We start from the raw sequence: 20,689 nt of genomic DNA, 5'->3' as shown, positions 1-20,689 counted from the left end.
TAACCATTGTAGGAACTCATGTCGGTGGTGCATTAAAAGAACTTACTAGAGCACCCCGAGTAATCCGATGTGTGGACTGGGCTGGACGACTGCCTGAGCCCCCTCCATAATGATTTATACTTGTAGAGTAGAATCCACTTAATCCCCCAGAACCTCGAGATGTCTTGGTCTCCTTAGTTTCCTTTTTTTCCCTCACCCCGAACACATTCTAATATCTTGGTAATTTGTACAACTAGCAGCAATGAAGTATCATCTTGTAGCTCCCGAGTCATACAAAATTTTACGATCATAATTGAGTCCTTTAATGAGTCTGTAAACTCGCCCTTTGGCTGTAGGAAGCAAAGTAGGAGTATGACGGGCTAACTTATTGAACTTGATGGCATTTACTGACACCGTCAATGGTGACCTGGCGCAACTGTTCAAACCCTATGCGCCATGCATTACGGAGAGTCTGGGAAACAAACTCTTTCAAAAGCGTTTCTGAGAAGTGAGCCAAGTGGGCAGTGTTGCATTGGCTGGTCTGCCCTCTTCATAGGCTTGCCACGAACACCGGTGGAGAATTATCTCTCCCAAGGAAAATTTCTTCTTTTGTTATGCTGACTCAACACTGTTGAGCTGACCCATTTCTTAACATACTCTTTGATAACAACGATCACAAAAGTAGAGCTCCATACAAACAAATCTTGGCACGAACCACATAGTCCAGAATCTCGTCAACAACTGTACTTCCTCCAAAGCACCCCTAAATTTGCAACCGTGACGTCCACGCTAAGTAGACCTTCTGTAAATTTAGAGTTGTTTCTATAACGCCTTTGGTACTGAAGTATAGGATTATTAAGGAGGCGGACATACTGCAAGTCCCAACTTTATCCTCCATAAAATCTCAGGTCTTAAACATGTGTAAATTTTAGGGAACCTTTCAGTACCACATATATACATTTCAGGCCAAAACTGATATAATACATGACCCCGCAATCCACCCATTGGTAGTGGACTCCCCCCACTCGGCGCGAAATCATAGGTCACAACGTCCAATGATCCTCAATAATAACCTTCACAGCTTGTATAAATCAACTATATGCCAACGCCTGTTGCACCCCCACATGATTCACTAGGTGATCTCTCAATACGCCCATATCTTCAGTCGGAACAACACGTTGAGGCAATGTTTGAGCATCTCTGGCTCCCTCATAGTCCATATACGACATTACAACCGTCGACGCACAACTGATACCGAGTGCGCAATGTCATACACGAGTGGATACAAAGGAATATAAGATATATGTTTCAAGCTAAATCAATGCCGCACGATAAGGAGTCAAAGAAGTGAATATTTCCTAACAGTTCCATAGCCTCTCGAAGATAAGTACAGACCTCTCCGTACCGATCCGCAAGACTATACTAAACCTACTTGTGACTCATAACACCTATGAACCTAGAGCTCTGATACCAACTTGTCACGACCCCAAATTCCCTCCGTAGGATGTCGTGATGGCACCTAGTCTCTAAGACTAGGTAAGCCTATCAATGCGGAATAATAATAAATATCTGAAATAAATAAACTACAATTCAAACAATTTCAACTCCCAAAACCCGGTAGAAATAAGTCATAATCTTCTAAGAATTTATTCTCAATGTCTCTATATGTCAAGGTCTAAATAAAATATAAGGAAGCAACATAAAATGATAGAAGGGGACTCCGGAGTCTGCGGACGCTGGCAGATATACCTCGAAGTCTCCGTGCGCAAGTAACTCACTGACATCTAGGCTGGTAAAATGTACCTGGATCTGCACAAAAAGATGTGCAAAGCGTAGTATGAGTACACCACAGCGGTGCCCAGTAAGTGCCAAGCCTAACCTCGGTAGAGTAGAGACGAGGTCAGGTAAGGCCCTACTGGAATATAATAATGGCATGGTAAAATGTTTATCAATGTAGTAAAATAAATGATATTGGAAATGAATCAAATAGTATGTCACATTTAATGACACCAAATAATTACAAATAATATCTCGTGGAATCAAAACAATATTTCCTTCTACTTTATGAAAATCACAACAATTAATCGAAAGCAACTATGGCCATAAATCAATATCAACAAGGGCACTCACGAGGTACCGCCTCGTAGTCCCAAATCATAAATAAATTCACAATATCTCATTTCCTTATATCACCGCGGGAGCCTTCACAATTTATTTAAAGAAAATATTTTTTTCCGAAATAGCATCCCGCGTTTTAGCCACCCTTATCACACCGCATGACTTCTAGTAGTTCCCCTACTAGCCACACGTATCAAGCCACCCTTATCTCACCGCATGCGTTTCAACACCCAGACCTTATACCACTGCATACGTATCAATATCACAATATATCACAATTTGCACCACAAGTACTCAAATAATTTAACTTGCCAAAAATAATTCAACAACAATATTTTTTCACAATATAGAGCTCACGGCTCCCTCACAATGAGTATAAAAAATATTCAGGAGTAAATAATTTAGGAAAATAATATTTCAAAATCTTTACTACGCTGCTTCAATATCAAGTTTAAAAATATCAAATACTTCATATTAATAATATTTAATTTAAAAAAAATCAACCTTCAAATAATGCACAGAATAAAAGAAACCAAGTTTCGACTAAACAGGTAAAACAATTAGTAGGAAAAGGTCGAACAAATTTGAAGTATATATCTCATATCACTGATGAAAAATATAACAAGATAAAATAATTTAATAAATGCGCAACAACGATCTACACAATTTAAAAATATAATCTTTCACATTTAACCCGTATACACTCGTCACCTCGTGTACACTACTTTCAACATATTTCAATAATCACATTCATATTAATTCTAGGGAAAATTTCCCCCACACAAGGTTAGACAAGTCACTTACCTCGACTTGCTCCAATTTAACTAAGTATTATGCTTTTTTCTCGAATTTATGACTCCGGTCGACTTGTATCTAGTCATAATTAATTCGATACAGTCAACAAAAATTATAGTAATCAATTTCATAAGAAAATATTACGTTTTCATTAAAATCCAAAATTAGCTCAAAATTTGCCCGTGGGGCCCACATCTCAGAATCCGGCGAAAACTTACAAAATCCGATAACTCATTCAATTACGAGTCCACCCATACCAATTTTACCAAAATCCGATAACAACTCGACCTCCAAATCTTAAATTTTCGTTTCTATGAGATTTTCTAAAATTTTCCAAATTTCAATCTCAAAACACTAATTAAATGGTGAAAACAATGATATATTCGTGTATATTGACCAAATCCGAGTTAGAATCACTTACCCCAATATTTTTCCTTGAAAATATATCAAATATCGCTTCTGCTCAAGCTCCAAGTTGTTAAAAATGGCGAAATGGACGAAGCCTCCCTGTTTTTATAACTTACAGATCTGTCCAGGGTGACCTCGATCATGGGGTCCGATCATGGAGTCCGATCATGGGGAGTCCGATCATAGGGAGTCCGATCATGGAGTCCAATCATGGGCTGCCTCGATCATGGGCTGCCTCGATTTGTAAGGGACCTCGATTTGTTAGGGACCTAGATTTTGTAAGGGACCTCGATTTGTTATGGACCTCGATTTGTAAGGGACCTTGATTTGTAAGGGACCTCGATTTGTCATGGACCTCGATTGTTATGGACCTCGATTTGTAAGGGACCTCGATTTTGTCAGGGACCTCGATTTGCAAGGGACCTCGATTTGTCATGGACCTTGATTTGTTAGGGACCTCAATTTTGTAAGGGACCTCGATTTGTCATGGACCTCGATTTGTTAGGGACCTCGATTTTTTCAGGGACCTCGATTTTGATAGGGAGCTCGATTTTGACAGCAGCCCGATTTTGACAGCATTTCCAGCAGAAAAATTGCAGCAGCTTTTGCAGTAGCTAAGTCCCACTTTTGATTCGTTAACCATCTGAAACTCACCCGAGGCCCTCGGGACCTCAACCCAAAACACCAACAAATCCTAAAACATCATACGAACCTATTGGAAACCTCAAATCACATCAAACAATGCTAAAATCATGAATCATGCTCCAATTCAATCTTAATGAAACTTAGAATTTCCAACTTATACATTTGATGTCGAAACCTCTCAAATCAAGTCCGATTGACTTCAAATTTTGCACACAAGTCAAAAATGACATAACGGAGCTGTGAAAATTTTCAGAACTGAATTCCGAGCCCGATATCAAAAAGTCAACTCCCCGGTCAAACTTTCAAACTTTAAATTCCTATTTTAGCCACTTCAAGCCTAATTTTACTACGGACTTCCTAATAAAATTCTGATCACGCTCCTAAGTCCAAAATCACCATACGGAGCATTTGGAATCATCAAAACTCTATTCTGGGGTCATTTGCACATAAATCGATATCCGGTCACTATTTGAACTTAAGCTTTTAATTTTTCGTCAAAATTCTATATCTCGGGCTAGGGACCTCGGAATTTGATACCGGGCATACGCTCAAGTCCCAAATCACAATACGGACCTACTGGAGCTGTCGAAATACTGATGCGAGTCCGTTTGCTCAAAATATTGACCAAAGTCAACTCAATTGAGTTTTAAACATCTAATTCACATTTTAATCCATTTTTCATCTGAAAACTTTCCGAATTTAAAGATGGTAATGATTCGAGTAATGGTAAATAGTGCTTAGATCACATAATTAATCATTAAATTTAAAGATGACATTTTGGGTCATCAGAGGAAGAATATACATAGACATACCACAAGCTATTATTGGAAATAATTTTTTTAATCAATAGCGATATGGATGAATTCACTTTGATGATAAAATGCTAACAAATTACACCATGTACTATACAACCAAGATTCTAGTCAACATAGAATTATATATAATTTTTAAATAGGTGAGTGGTTAACAATATAAAACTATATCTCATATAGTTAAAAGAGAACAAAAAGAATGAATAACATTTCATCTAATAACTATAGATGATTGGGAGAAGACATACCAAGTTACCAACATTGAACATATGATGATTTATTCCAAATCATTGATACGACGAACATGCTAAGCCGATCAATTGCAATCTTTACCTTCTCTAAAGAAAAGATGGATGAACACATATATACCGCCGAATGGAATTAGAACAATGACTAGAATAGTTTGTTCAACGAAAATATTGTAATTGGTATTCTCCATAATAATATTGTGAAAATATCCTTAAGATTGTTGTAATTTTTTTTATGGAGAATTTGAGTTAGCTTTAGGCGTGTCAAGGAAACTGTCCTTAAGGATATTTCGCCCATACAATGACAAATAAAATTATGCATATCCCCCACGATTCAACAAGTTCTGCTAGTTATTAAACTAGAGACAAAACTAGCAGAAAATTCAAGAAAGAAACCCAACATATAGGAGGGAGAAGATGATACCAAAAGTATATCTTTAGTTTTCCAAAGACCATATTTTTATAGGCATTGACTATATTAAATATAAAATAATTGACTAAATAATAAGTAGTAATAAAATAAAACTGAATAATTTGGCATTTTGGTATAGAATAAAAAGAAGGCGCCTCACGCGCACCCAAAATAGGATACCCAAAGACTTTGCTGAAGAAGATTACGAACACGCACCAGCTGATGGAGCCGTCGGACGACAATAGGCCGGTGCGTATGGATCAACAGAAAGGCCCCCAATCAAGTGCGACCCAATCAGTAGAAGGAATCCCAGTAATAACATCATATGCCAACACAGTAGTCAACCCAAAGGGCTCTACAACAACCCCAATTCATCAAGAACAAGAAGCAGTGATAGCAAGGAGAACAACACAAAGTGGAATTCCATTGGTGATTTTCAAGACCATGGAGTACTTTGGAGTCATATCGGCTGAATATAGGAGAACTATCGTGGGGAGATTCTTGAAGATTCGCCCCCAAATTGAAAAAGTTAGGTCTCGATTATTGGAGCGATTTCTGCTGAAGGGATTGGTCAAGATCAGAGTATTTGATAACTACAACGTCTTTCTGGATTTTACAAACGATGAAGACTTCAATATGGTATGGTACAAGAGAGCTGTGGAAATTTAGGGACACCAAATGTGGTTCCAGAAATGGAGTCCCGACTTCAAACCAGAGGAGGACTTTCCTATTGTTCAGTATGGATCCTCCTTCCAAAGCTACCTTTTCACCTTCATACGTGGCACTATGTAAAACAAATTGCAGGAGAAGTTGGTACTCTACTAGAGATGGATGTTGCTACGAGGGAGAAAACCAGACCAAGTATGGCCAAAGTTAGGGTTGAAGTGGATCTTCTTAAGCCTTTACCTAACCATGTTTTGGTGACGAGGATAATGACTCCCCATTGAAAGGTTTCGAACAAAAATTGGAATATGAAAGTGTGCCTAAGTACTGTAGGCACTGATTATATTAATCAGGCGCATGAACATGGAGGAGGAAACAAGGACACATGTGGAGAGGGATTGATTACTAACAACAACAGGGCAACCCAAGAAAAGACAAAGCAAGTGGCAACATTTGAAGGAAAATCACCAAAAGAACATAAGAATGAGAAGACTGATGATGTCAATTCTGATAATGGGAAAGGAGAAAGAGATACGACCAATATCAAAATGAGAACCAACAGCAAAAAGAAGAAGAAAGTCAAGACCAAAAAGATAACAAAGAAAAAATCGAAGGTCACCTTTAAACCACAAAAGATGAGATAAGAGGAGAATGAAGAAATGACTTCTGCAGGGGGCAAACAAGCTATTATGGTGGAGGAAAACAGTAACAATCAAAAGCACAATGAGGAAAGCACTAACAATAAGAGAAAGGATGATAACAATAACATAGATGCCCAATCTTCTATAAAGGAGCATGAGGTATACAGGGGAAAAGAACTACTTGACGTCTCTTCCAAGGAAGGCAGGGGGGCTAAAAGAACCAGTCAACACCAACACCAACAACATCATACAACAAGAAGCATAATCAAAAAATGGATTCCTCTAGTGTGGGGACTGAAATCAGAAACCACCCAGGAATTCAGTTAGTGGTTGACCTTAATGGAGCATCAACAAAAGGGCCACAACTAAGGGAAACACTGCACCAGTCAGATGATGAAGTAGCCAACAACTTGATAAATGCCTTCGCACCAATGAACCATAGTGATGGTGAATTGGATGACCATTACCAGAGGCATCGAAAGGAGGTACTAGATAAAGCAGGGCTGTCTCCAATTGCAAGAGGAAGAAGTAGAAGCAGAAGAAAGGGGAAGAAAGAGGAATTCAATACAACCCTGACAAGGGAAGGATACAAACCTACTTCTCCTAATCTTTTATGATTAATTCCATCTTTTGAAATATAAGAGGGATGGGATCCAAAAAAGCCAATCAAAAGTTCAAACAACTTGTACAAATTAATAATTTACAATTCGTTTCCATCTTTGAACCTTTTGTTAGGAAGGATAAAGTTGAAAGTTATAGAAGATTCTTGGGGTTTGATCATTGCTTGTCCAATGACAAATATGGTGTTTCTGGTCTGGAAACTTTAATGCCAATATTGTTTGGGCAGATGATCAACAAGTCACTATTAACTTAAAGAATGATTTTGGAGGAAATGAAGTAAACATCACTACAGTCTGTGCTAAGTGCACACCAGAAGAAAGAATGGAGATATGGGATAGTTTGTTACAAACAGAATCTATGATTACAGGGCCTTGGTGCATTGGAGGGGATTTCAATATCATTCTGAATCCTTGTGAGAAGGGGGGGGGGGCCACATAGAGTTAGCAAGAGCTTTGATTTTGCAGCTTGTATGGATAGTTGTGGAGTTACTGATACAGGGTTTGTGGGTTCTACATTTACCTGGTGTAATAATTGGACTCCTAGGGGGAGGATATGGAAAAGATTAGATAGAATCATGGTTAATGATGGTTGGTTACATGAATTTCAAAGTACTGTGGTCAGGCACCTCAGCAAATCTGGTTCTGATCATAGGCCCTTGCTTATGAAGTGTCATATAGAGCAAAAGGAATTTGTAAAATTCTTTTAAGTTCCTAGACTTTTGGATTGAACAACCAAATTTCTATGATCTGGTTAGGGAGATATGGGGTACTCAAATCATGGGAATTCTATGTGGATTCTGCAACGAGAACTTAAAATACTGGGAAGAAGACTAAGCTACTGGTCAAAGAATATGATTGGTAATGTATACCAGAAGGTGGAGGAATGGGAAGAGGCCGTACAAATGCTAGAAGATCTAGATATAACAGTTAACACTGAACAATCTAGAGAAAATTTAAACAAGGCACAAACAGAGTATGTAAGATGGATGGCTATGCAAGAATCCCTGTTAAAACAGAAATCACAAGTCATAATAAGTACTATCATAATGTCATCAAAGAAAAGAGGAGAAGGCTAAAACTTCACAGAATAAAGAACCATAGAGGTAATGATCCAAGGGGAAGAGAAAATTGCCAAAGCTGCATTCAGGCATTTTCAAAAGATGTTCAACCTTCCCTCTGTCAATGTAGATGGGAATGTTTAAAATTGTATCAGGGAAGTCATTACTGAGGAAGACAATCTACAACTATCACAAGTTCCGGAGGAAAGTGAAATCAAAGAAGCAGTTTTTGATATGAGTGCTACAAGCTCTGCAAGACCATATTGATTTAATGGAACTTTCTATCAGAAGTGCTGGGGTATTCTTGAAGCATATGTGGTCAAATTTGTTCAGAGCTTCTTTGAAGGGAAAAGACTCACTAAATTTTATGCGCATACATGTATGGTTTTGATTCCAAAAGTCCAATCTCCTTCTAACTTTGCAGAACTGAGGCCAATTAGTCTTAGCAATTTTTCTGCTAAGATAATTTCGAAAGTTCTGGTTGGAAGACTTAATCCATTGTTGCCGAGATTAATTTCAGAACATCAGAGTGGATTACTGAAGGGCAGACTTATTACAGATAATGTGTTACTAGCTCAAGAGATAGTGCAGGGTATTTCTCAGCCAAACACATGTGGCAACACATTGATCAAATTGGATATGGCTAAAGCATATGAGAAATTCTCTTGGGAATTTCTAATATCAGTATTGAGGAACTTTGGCTTCTCAGAATGGTGGATGGAGGCCGTAAGGAGGCTAATCTCAGATGTGTGGTACTCAATTATAGTTACTGGAACAAGAAGGGGTTTCTTTACTTCTTCTCAAGGGCTGAAGCAAGGTGATCTACTCTCACCATCCCTGTTTATAATGGGAGCAGAAGTCCTGTCGCGCTTGCTGAATAAAATGTATGATAACCCCAGATTTGTCCCTTTTTTCTGTGAATACTAGAGATCCCAAAATGAATCACCTGGCCTATGCAGATGACATAGCAATATTCTGTGGAGGTAAAATCAAATCTTTGAAACTTGTCATGAAGCAGGTGGGACTTTATGAAAAAAGCTCAGGGCGGAAGGTCAATGAAGATAAGAGTTTCTTCTGTACTTCACCAAAGGCCTCAACTTCAAGAATAAATAAAATGATTGATAGTACTGGCTTCAAGTACAAGCGGTTTCCTTTCACTTACCTGGGGTGCCCTCTATATGTAGGAAGGAAGAAATTTTTAATTTTTGATGATTTGGTGAATAAAATCATAAAGAAGATTCAAGGATGGCAAGGGAAGTTTCTATCTTATGGTGGCAAGATTACTCTGATCAAATATGTTCTACAAGCTGTCCCTACATATACCTTTGCGGAAATGCACCACCTAAAGGAACTTCCAAATTGATAGAGAAATATTTTGCAAGATTCTTTTGGGGAGTTGGAGATGAAAAAGATAAATATCACTGGAGCTCGTGGGCTAACCTATGCTTGCCGAAGGAAGAAAGGGGTATTGGATTGAAAAGACTGGAGGACATTAGTGACTCATTTGCATATAAAGGATGGTGGAACTTTAGGACACAATAATCACTGTGGTCCTCATTCATTAAGGTTAAATATTATAGCAGGAGTCACCCAGTAGCAAAGGCTAAGGTGGCTAAACAATCACACTCATAGGCAAAAATGATGCAAGTTAGGGACAAGGTAGAAAAACATATCATATGGAATGTGCATAAAGGTGAAACTAATTTTTGGTGGGATAACTGGACTACCAAGAGAACCTTAGCGCTCTTGATTCCTACTCAGTCAAGAGCTGCTAATAATACTGTACATGACTACATCATAGAAGGTACATGGAAGTATGAAAAACTGGCAGATATACTTGGCATGGACATTGTTCTGTAGACTGCCATCATACCCATTGGAATGACTTGCCAAGAGGACTATGCATTATGGGAACTAGGAGATGATGGTCATTTCTTTACCAGGTCTGCTACTCACCAACTAATTCAGCATAGGCAAAGAGATAACATTAGAAGCAAGGTATGACACTCACATCTACCTTTCAAAATCTCTTTTTTAGTATGGAGATTGGTCCAAAAGAAACTACCTTTTGATGACACAATTGGAAGGTTTGGAATACAGTCCATGTGCATGTGTTTCTGTTGCAATATCAAAAAGAGAGAAACTATCCATCATGTGTTCATAGATAAGCTGCAGTACATTTGTAAAAATTCTTTGGAGGTACTTTGGGTATCCAGTACAGAAATAAAACGGTGAATGACAAGCTAAGTAGATGGTGGAGAACTAACTCAAAAAATATTGTACATAAATTGGTCCTGCAAATAACTCCTATTGTAATCTTCTGGGAGTTATGGAGGCAGATGTGTTCATGTAAATACGGTGGACAGAAAAAGATGTGGCACAAAAGAATGGAGCATCAAATATGGTGGACAGTTCAACTAGCTACAAGTTTGACTTTCCCAAATTGCTCACTGGGAAATACTTGGTGCGAGCTCTATGATATTGTGGAGAGGCGAAGACCAACTCACAAATGGAAAATAGTAAAGTGGATAAATCCTCCTAATGGCATTGTTAAAATCAATACTGATGGAAGCGTTGTAAGGGAAAAGGCTGGAATTGGAGGCATCATTAGAAACAAGCAAGGAAGGATGATCATTGCCTTTTCCATGCCAATTTCATGTTCTAGTAACAACCAAGCAGAGGTAGGAGCTGCAAAATTTGGAATTCAATGATGTTTGCAAAATGGATTTGAAGAATGCATTCTTGAGATCGACTCCTTGATCATCGCAGATATGCGGAAGATGAGAAGCACCAGAAATCTAAAGCTAAAAGTAGTGATTGATGACATATCATAGATCCTGTCCCAAGTTAATTGCAGTATTTCACATTGCCTAAGGGAAGCTAACTATGTAGCAGATACTTTGGCTAAAAATGCTACTACTTCTAGGCAACCACAACTACTTTTTGACTGGCATCATTTACCCAAGATGGAAATGGGTTATTACCATCTAGACAGATGTCAAATGCCTAGTATTAGGATTAGGTATGATAAGGCTAACTACTTTGTAAGCTAATTTTACAAGTCTCTTTTTGGAAGGGCTCTGGGTAGAATGTACCTCGGCTTATTTTTGTGTGAGGGTCTTTTGACCTCTTTCTGTAATCAGCCCCTTTGGATAGAATGAATGAACTCCCTATAGTTGAGTTAAAAAAATGTAATAAAATTAATATTTCAAAAAAGAAAAGTTTTTCCAAATCAAATAAATAATGCACATTAAATAATGCATATTTCATAAATAATGCACATTCCTTGGTAAGCTTATAGCGTCATTGAAGAAAGCATTGATCTTATCATGTTGAGCAAGATTGGTTAGAAGGTCAGCTGGAATATTTTCTTCCCTGAATATGTGATTAAATTGGAAGAAACCACCAGCTAACATAGAATGAATATCATCATTAACATCATTGATCTCCCAGGAGGCGCATATGTTCTTTTTGATCATTTTGATAAAAATCAAAGAGTCAGATTCAATTTCTAGAGTATTGAAGCCATGATCGACGCACCATCTCAAAACCCATTTTAATAGCTTATGCCTCTGCATAGTTGTTGGTGGTAACACCTGGATAAGAAGAGAAATCCATGATCAATTGGCCGAGGTGATCTCTTAGAATTTTCCCACACCCAGCACTACCGGGATTTCATTTGGAACAACCATCCTCATTGAGCTTGAAAACCCCTTCAATTGGCTTATCCCAACTTACTAGAGTGATGGCCAATTGAGGTTTGAGTCTTTCTACAAGATAACAAATACTAGGAAATGAAGAGCAAAAGTTTAGTGAAGGAAATTGGGTGGAGAGAATCAACTTCATTAGGTAGGTGATTTGATGAATGATGCTATTGGGAGATCTTCTAAAGCCTTCAAATTTATAGGTACATCTATATTTTCAAATTTTCCTGCATATCACAAAAGGAATACACTGCATGATCAGTTCATGAACCTTGTTTAGAGATTTAAGAAGCCATCACCTCATGAGTTTTGTTCTGATGTTGTCTGTATTAGGCATTGACAGTCCACACGCATCTTGAAAATACTTCCATACTAACACATCAACTTGCCCTTGACTGAATAAGTGGTTAACATCTTCCTCATTAGCATTATAGGAACAATAACATTTTGATGAACCATGCACCCCAAATATAGTTAGAGAATCATGTGTAGCCAGCTTGCCATTCAATAGTCCGAGCATGTGAAAATACACTTTGAATGGTAACTTTTTGTGCCAAATCTTAGACATTGTCAGTGATGAGCCTTTGGATTTCCTGAGAGTACTCCAAGCTGACTTGGAAGAAAAAACTCCCGTGTGATTAGGAGTCCAAACAGGTTGGTCTTGATTATCAATAGAAAACTTAATGGAAAGAATGTGTGGAATCAGATTTGCAGGTAGATTAACATGTAGCTTATCTAAGTTCCACTGGCTATTAGAAAAGAATTCAAACTCTTACTTTCTTAGACTTATTCCTCTGATGAATCACATTCGCTAAGGAACCTTTATTAGACCTGTTATCCCACCATAAGGACAAGTTATCCTTTCCAACTTTCCATAAGATATGTTGTTCTCAATCTATTTTGGCATCCATAAGTCTTCTCCAAATGTGCGATTGATTGTAATTTTTCTTTTTCGCAACTGAGTGAACTCTTTTACAATACTTAGCTTCCAAAAATACGGAGAGGAGAGACTTCTGGGTTCTAAAATTCCACCATGCTTTAGCAGCGAATGTAGTGCAAATATCATGCAATGATCTGAACCTAACCCCCCCTCATTTTTAGGAAAGCAAAGATTTTTCCAAGAAAACCAGTGATATTGCCTCTTGCCATAAGATGAACCCTAGAAGAAACTAGCAAGTGCTTTATCAATGTGATTAAGAATAGTCTTAGGGGGATAGACCACAGAGATGATATGCAAAAGCATAGAATGCAAGACAGACCTAATGAGAATAGCTTTTCCACCTACTGACAATAATTTCCCTAACCATCTCTAAGTTCTATTGACTATCTTAGAAACCATGTAACCAAAATAACACACTTTCTTTCTCCCAAGGAATATTGGACACCCTAAGTACTTGAAGGGAAATAAGGAATGGGAAAAACCGGTGAGTATTTTGATATCCTCAACAACATGAACATGAGTTTTAGTAGAAACCAAAAAGGTTGATTTCTTCTTGTTGACCATTTGACCAGAAACTTGTTCATAAGTATCCAAGTTTTTCATCATCATAACAATTGAGAGGAGATCTCCAGATGAAAAAAGAATAGTGTCATCAGCAAATGTGAGGTGATTAATAAGAGGACTGCCCCTATGCAGGGAATAAGGAATGAAATTGTCCTGAAATAACTGGTCCATTAAGTTGGATAGTAATTCAGCCCCTATAACAAATAAGGAAGGTGACAAAGAATCACCTTGCTTTAGCCCCCTAGAGGATTTGAAAAAGCCGTGCCTAACTCCATTTATAATAATGGAATACCAGTGGTTGGAGACCACTCTAGCAATCATATCAATCCAAATCTCGTAGAATCCCAATTGTCTCAGAACCTGGCAAAGAAAGTCCCAAGGTACCCTGTTAAAGGCCTTGGCCATATCCAGTTTGAAGACCACATTGCCATTTACATTAGGCATGTTAATATGGTGAACCATCTCATGAGTGAGCATAACATTGTCTAAAATAGATCTACCCTTGAGAAATTTCGTTTGATTAGGAGAAATAATCTTGTTCATGATAAGAGCTAATCTACTATTAACCAACTTAGAATTAATTTTCGAAGTGAAATTGCTTAAACTAATAGGTCTAAAATCCATAAATTCCTGTGGGTTGTCTATTTTAAGGATCAAGACCAGATTGGTGTGTGTAAAAGACCTAGGGAACTGATTACCAGAAAAGAAATCCAGAATAACCATGTAAAGATCAGATGAAATTATGTTCCAACACTGGTGAAAAAACTTTCCAGATATACCAGGGGAACTAGTACTACTCATGGAGAATACAATATGTTTGAGCTCCTCCATAGTAGGTATATCTCCTAGCATCCTGTTATCTTCCTCATCAACCAATCTAGGAAGTCTCCTAAGAATTGAGAAATCCCTGCAAGTGGTTTTTTGGGAGAATTGGTGCTCAAAGAACTGTATAGCTTCAGTAGCTATATCCTCACTATTCTCCAATCATGAGCCATCTTGCTTTCTAATTCTTGTCAATTGGATTTTATTCTTTCTGGAGTTAATTACTGAGTGGAAGAACCTGGTGTTGTTGTCTCCATATGTGTACCACTTCAATCCGGCCTTTTGTCTCCAAAAGATTCCTCATTGTTGATGTGCCTAATTAGCTGGGCATTCATATTATTATATTTCATTATGTTAGACTCCGAGTTGTCAATCAAGCAATTCTGTTCTAACTCCTCAAGCTTAGACTGTAGCTCTTTGGTCTTGTTAAATATATTGCCAATAGTATTTTTAGACCAATAAGAGAGCCTTTTGCAAACATTTTTAAGCTTGAGGTGAAATTTCTACATGGGACCTCCCTCCACTTGAATTTGCGAAGCATCTTCAACTACTTACATGAATCCCTATTGTTCAGTCCAAAAATTCAGAAATCTGAAGTATTTTTTGGGTTTAGTTTGAGGATTAGAGGTGGAAATAATCAATGGCGAATGGTTAGAGCCAGTTCTAACAAGATGTTCAACATAGGTTTCTGCAAAAGCTTGGATCCATTTAGAGTTGGCAAGAGCTATGTCTAGTCTTGCCCAAATTCTCCTTCTACGTCCCCATCCATTACACCATGTGAAAGGAAAGCCCGAATAGCCCAAATCAATTAGTCCACTGTCCAAGATGCAGTTGATAAATGCCATGCTCTTGGATATGTTATGAGCAACACCTCCTTTTTTCTCCTCTGGGTCAGTAATCGAATTAAAATCCCTTACGACCATCCAAGGAGAGGTGTTCCCTTTAGCAAAGTTCTTAATACTATCCCATAACTCTTTCCTTAAATGAACGTGGCACTTAGCGTATACTATTGTAATGTACATGCTGTCCCCATTATTGTTAATTGAGCAAGTAACATGTTGATAAAGATCTTCAATAACAGTGCAATTAATAGCCATATCACTAAAGAGCCAGATTTTGTTATTAGAGTTGGCATGAGCAAAATCGAACCCCAACCTTCTTCTAAATCTGTCCAACTTAGATCTTCTACAAAAAGGTTCCATAACTGCAATGAAGATGAGGTTGTGAGCTCTTTTGAGTTGCATTAATCTGTCAAAGGCACCCTGTGACTTGATGCCTCTAATATTCCATATTAGCGACTTAATCATTAAAAAGATGGTGATAATTCATCATTGTTCTGTGAATATTTCACAGAAGGAATACCTTTGCCTCTTCTTCCTCTTCTGTCACCTCTAGTTGATAGTCCACCTTCCTAGATTCGAGGCCCCTTGGATACAAATGATGTTTGTTAGAGATATCCCCTAATGCTTGATCGATTTCTTTCGTGGTTGCGTGTTGAGAAGCAAAAACTTCAACTGGTTTGGTGACATTGTCATCATTATAGACTGAAAAGTTATTAGAACTATCATCACTGGATAGCGCTTGATCTTCAATGCTTTCATATACATCATCAGTATCACTGACTATTTCATTCTCATACTCACCAATTCCTAATTTTTCACGGGATACAACAAATTGAGAATCAATATCGATTTCACTTTCGTAGTCCGCTTCATTATTGGCATCGGTAAAGGGTTGTCCAACTTCTGGATTATTGGGGTTATGGTCCGGTGGAGAATCTGGTGGTTCTTAGGATGGATGATTCTCCTTAGAGGCTTCAACGCATAGAGGTTGAGTGTTATTTAGTTGGGGAGGTGCCTGTTGAGCATATTTTGGGAATTTAGCAATTGTGGTGGATTGGCTTTAGTTTTTGATAGGGCTGGGGATAACTGTTATGTTTATTGTTGAATGAGGAGGTTTGTTGTGATCGTAAGGGCGATCAATGTGTTTACAGATAGATGATTGAGGCTGTGAGTTTGTAGTTTGTGGGAAGCATGACTTTGGAATATACTCTAGTTGACTGACATTTCTTTGTGGATCTTGGTTTGGTTCATTGAGTTGGGTATTGGAAGAACTGGGTTGGGATGAATTCTAATGAGCTCTCCACTAGACTTTCTTCTTCTTTCCTCTCTTTTGATTTAGCATCTGCTATGTTTGAGCCACATGTTCAGACTATTTAGCTTTACTCTGATGTTGTGTTAACAAGCTGTTAGTTTGCTGGTGAGTATGCATGTTTTCAGTCTGTATAGCTTGATTATCTTGTCCTCTTTTCAGCTGTTTTGTTAGAATATTGCTTTGGAGGTTGCCATTTTGATCCTTTTGCAGAGATTGCCCATTGCAAGCACTCCTATTAGTAGTATGCTGACCATTTCTTCTAGAGTTTCTTTGAACTTTCCATTCATCGTTATCCACTTCTTTGCTGGAGATATCGTGAGCCTTAAATTCTTCAACTCTCTTTTTGTTTCTACAAGAATTTTGATCATGTTCTTGCATAGAACAATATAGGCAGTATGAAGGAGCTCCCCCATATTCGATATCTAGCCAATAACCATCCTCAGCATTAGTGACTAGCCTATTGAATCCCACCCAAATTTGATCTTGCTTAGGTTTTAGCAAATCAATTTTGACTTTCAGCTTTGCCACATTACCTCTAGACTTCGAATAAGTAGCCATGTTTGCAGCCATAGCAGTTCCGACGGAGCTAACCATACTAGACAATATATCTCATCTGAACAAATACCATGGTAGTTGATGAATCAAAATCCAAACAGGAGCTATCGTTGTTTCATTTTCAGGGACAAAATCAGTAGTCCACCTAATTATCTTCATAATATAAGGACTAAGGGTAATGAAGGGCTTGAAATAGATATGATAGAAATCAACTTCATTAGAAAAATCGATGTACATATGGGTGGGGTCGTAATAGGCAATATTGACAGTACCTTTCAAAGGTACATGACAGATGAATAATTTCCTGGCTTACTCCATGTTTGGCTTTCTTCTAAGAAATTTTCCAGTAATAGTAAGCTTACAATCCTCCGCTAGATTAACAAAGTAATCCTCAGCAGTAAAATAAACCGTTGGCTTACACATGTGAGTTCCATGTTTAATATCAACAGGTTGTTTCCCCATGGAGCTGCTAGCAAGAATCGCATAGATAGAAGAGGCAAATGATGGTTTAGAAATAGAGGCAAGTGGCCATGATGGAGCCTTTTGATTGATTGTGGCTGTGGGGTGTGGATTTTTGTTTGGAGTGTTCTGCTCAGTCTGGTGAAGATTAGAACTAGCATTTTGAATGACATTGTTAGCATGACTAGCTCTATGAGGAGGGTCAAAATTAGAAGAAACCTTTATAGGCGGGAGTAGCGATGTGGTGCTCTGAACCGGAAGAGTTGCCCTTTGGTCTTGTAAAGTGCAAAGATCAGTTGGGAGATTTGTCTGTGCTAGAGCATTGGAAATTCCAATGTGATTCTCCTTATTTTTGAGATCTATGGTAGTATTATGATGTTGAGATACAGAAGATAGGTGATTATTAGCCTGATTTTGGGTGTTGATCGGTGGTGGAGTGTTAAGGGGAGAAGTAGCTCTTATGTTGGGTGGGGTGGATTGAGTGGTTGTCAAGTGCTCATTGGTTGATTGTGGTGGTGGATCTGGTGGTGCCGGGGGTGGGGGCTGTGGGACCACTGGTGGTCCATTGGGATCTCTTGAATGCATTTAGAGAGAGGCCAGAGAGAACTTTTAGAGAGATTATTTCATTTACCGTCATTACAATAATAGGCAAAGTAATTTATGTTTTATCGAAACTACTTGTGTAACTTCAAAATCACTTTAAGATGGTGTCTTGCTGCCCAGGATATTTATGATGCCACACAAAGGCTCGATAGAAGTTGTGAATTTGGATTATATTTTGTCATTAAGTTGAAGTCTCGCATGACATAATTGAATGACTCATTTTGATATTATAATAACTTATGACGTGTTGCTATTTCAAACGTGTAGGCCAATGTTGTCATACTTTATAATTTGAAAATGTTACTTAAGATGTTTATGAGATGCTTATGAATTGTAACTTTGCATGGATTGTGTAAACACGTCATGCTAGGTTGGTTCGCTCGATGGTAAGTTTAAGACATCTTGGGGCGTGATAGATTTGGGCAACTTAGTACCTTAATTTGCATGTTGATAGATGATAGGCATCATGGAATATGGGTTCACCCAACTGCAATATAATGCAATTAATCGAGTGCCAGTTATAGCCCTACACTCCCAGGTTGTGATAAATTTAGTGTTAGGGCACAAGGTTTATGTGTATCACGCGGGTCATGAATATTTATCTAGTAGAGACCTCTTTATAGATCGATGTGTTGTGCGTCACACTTATAATTGTAAGGCTATAGAGATATTTAGGACGTCTTTCCCATCCTTGTCTTCTATATCATGCACTGGAGCCTAAAGTTGGAACCTAATTCCTAGTCTTGTTCGTTTCTAGATAGAAAGTCCACGTTAGTGAGTACAGGATACTATATATTAAAGTCATCACTCTTTAACCGTTACCTATTGAGCATGTTTGTAAAGAAGTAAAGAACGAGCTCTTGAACTTGATTGACGTACAATGTTATGATATAGAACAACAGATAATACATGAAAAACTACCTTTATTGTTATTCACTTTATTAATGACCTTGCTTTTAAGATGAGAGACTCATGAGAAGAGGAAGACGTACCATTGACCGAGTAAACACATTTAGTTTGTGTTTGCTGGTACTGGCTGCAACTTATGAATCATAATTGTAAGCACAACAAACTATGATACGTGAGATCAATGGGAGGATGTATCTATGTAATTCAAATGATCTAGGGTACTAAGCATACTTCTTATAATCTACTTAAATATTTCATGACAACGACGAGCGACTATATACCTAACAGATGCATAGCAAAATACTCCCATAGTATGCTGGTTGCACGACCTACGTACCTAGTACAAGATGATTCAAGAAAAGTAAAAGAAGAATACGTTTTCCTTGGTCTAGTAGAGCTTGAGAGTCTCTTATCTGTGGGTGAGAGATGTTGAAAGATAACTATTGGGCATAGTCTACCCATAACAGGTGACAATTAGCTCATCATCGCATTATCTTATACTACACCTAATATGTAGTTACTAACTATAAATACACCACCCTGGGTGTAGAATACTTAAGTTTTTCCTTCACAAAATATACGCTTAAGAACGTATGACGACTAGAGTTAAAAGAAATTCTCTGTATCTTGGGAGGGTAATTAGGGTGGGAAACCAAGGGACTCATCCGCTTAGTGAATATTCCTACCTATCGGTAATTCATGTTATAGTTGAAAGAGATTTTCTTCTGCAAGGGAATTAAATTAGTTTTTACATAAAATATTCCTTCAACATTGAAGAAAATTCGTTACTTTAATAAGCTTACTTTATTAAGAGAGAGAGTCGGTCAAGAAATATCTAGGTCTTTCTTATTGCTTTTGCAGAAAAGTGAGAAGAATTTCCTCTGTACAAAGCTGGACCCCTATTTATATATTGGGCCTCTTGACCCAAAACTATAACAAAAATTACAATGAAAATATAATTGGCCTCTAATGCTATGAAGTGTACCAATAAATAAATGGGCTAATGTCAAGACTTAAACTTGGGCTTCCGACTATAGCTCACTTCCCCCCTCCCCCCCGCAAGTTGGAGGGGGATACAACTCCCAACTTGGACAGCAGCCCATGATGAACACTCTTTGTAAGTGGCTTGGTAAACAGATCGGCCAATTGAGCAGTGGTAGGGACATGGTTCAGCTGAATAGCTCCATCGGTGAGTTTAGTGCGAACGAAATGACAATCCACTTCGATATGTTTGGTGTACTCATGGAACACAGGATTGCGGGCAATGTGAATAGCTGTCTGGTTATCACATAAAACAGGAACATGAGAAGAAACTGAAACATTAAGATCATCAAGTAAACGAGTGAGCCGAGCAAGTTCAGCAACAACTTTGCTAACAGCCCTGTACTCTGCCTCTGCTGAAGAAAGAGAAACAATAAGTTATTTTTTGGACTTCGAACCAATGAGGGAACCACCAAAAAAAATGCTAAACCCAGTCACAGATCTCCTAGTATCAGGGCAAGCTGCCCAATCACTTTCACAATATGCAGTTAAGGACATATCGGAAGAAGCTTCAAAAAATATACCCAAATCAGAGGTGC

Source organism: Nicotiana tabacum, chromosome 9, assembly GCF_000715075.1.
Source record: "Nicotiana tabacum cultivar K326 chromosome 9, ASM71507v2, whole genome shotgun sequence".
NCBI lineage: Eukaryota > Viridiplantae > Streptophyta > Magnoliopsida > Solanales > Solanaceae > Nicotiana > Nicotiana tabacum.
Note: the sequence above shows the minus strand (reverse complement) of the source record.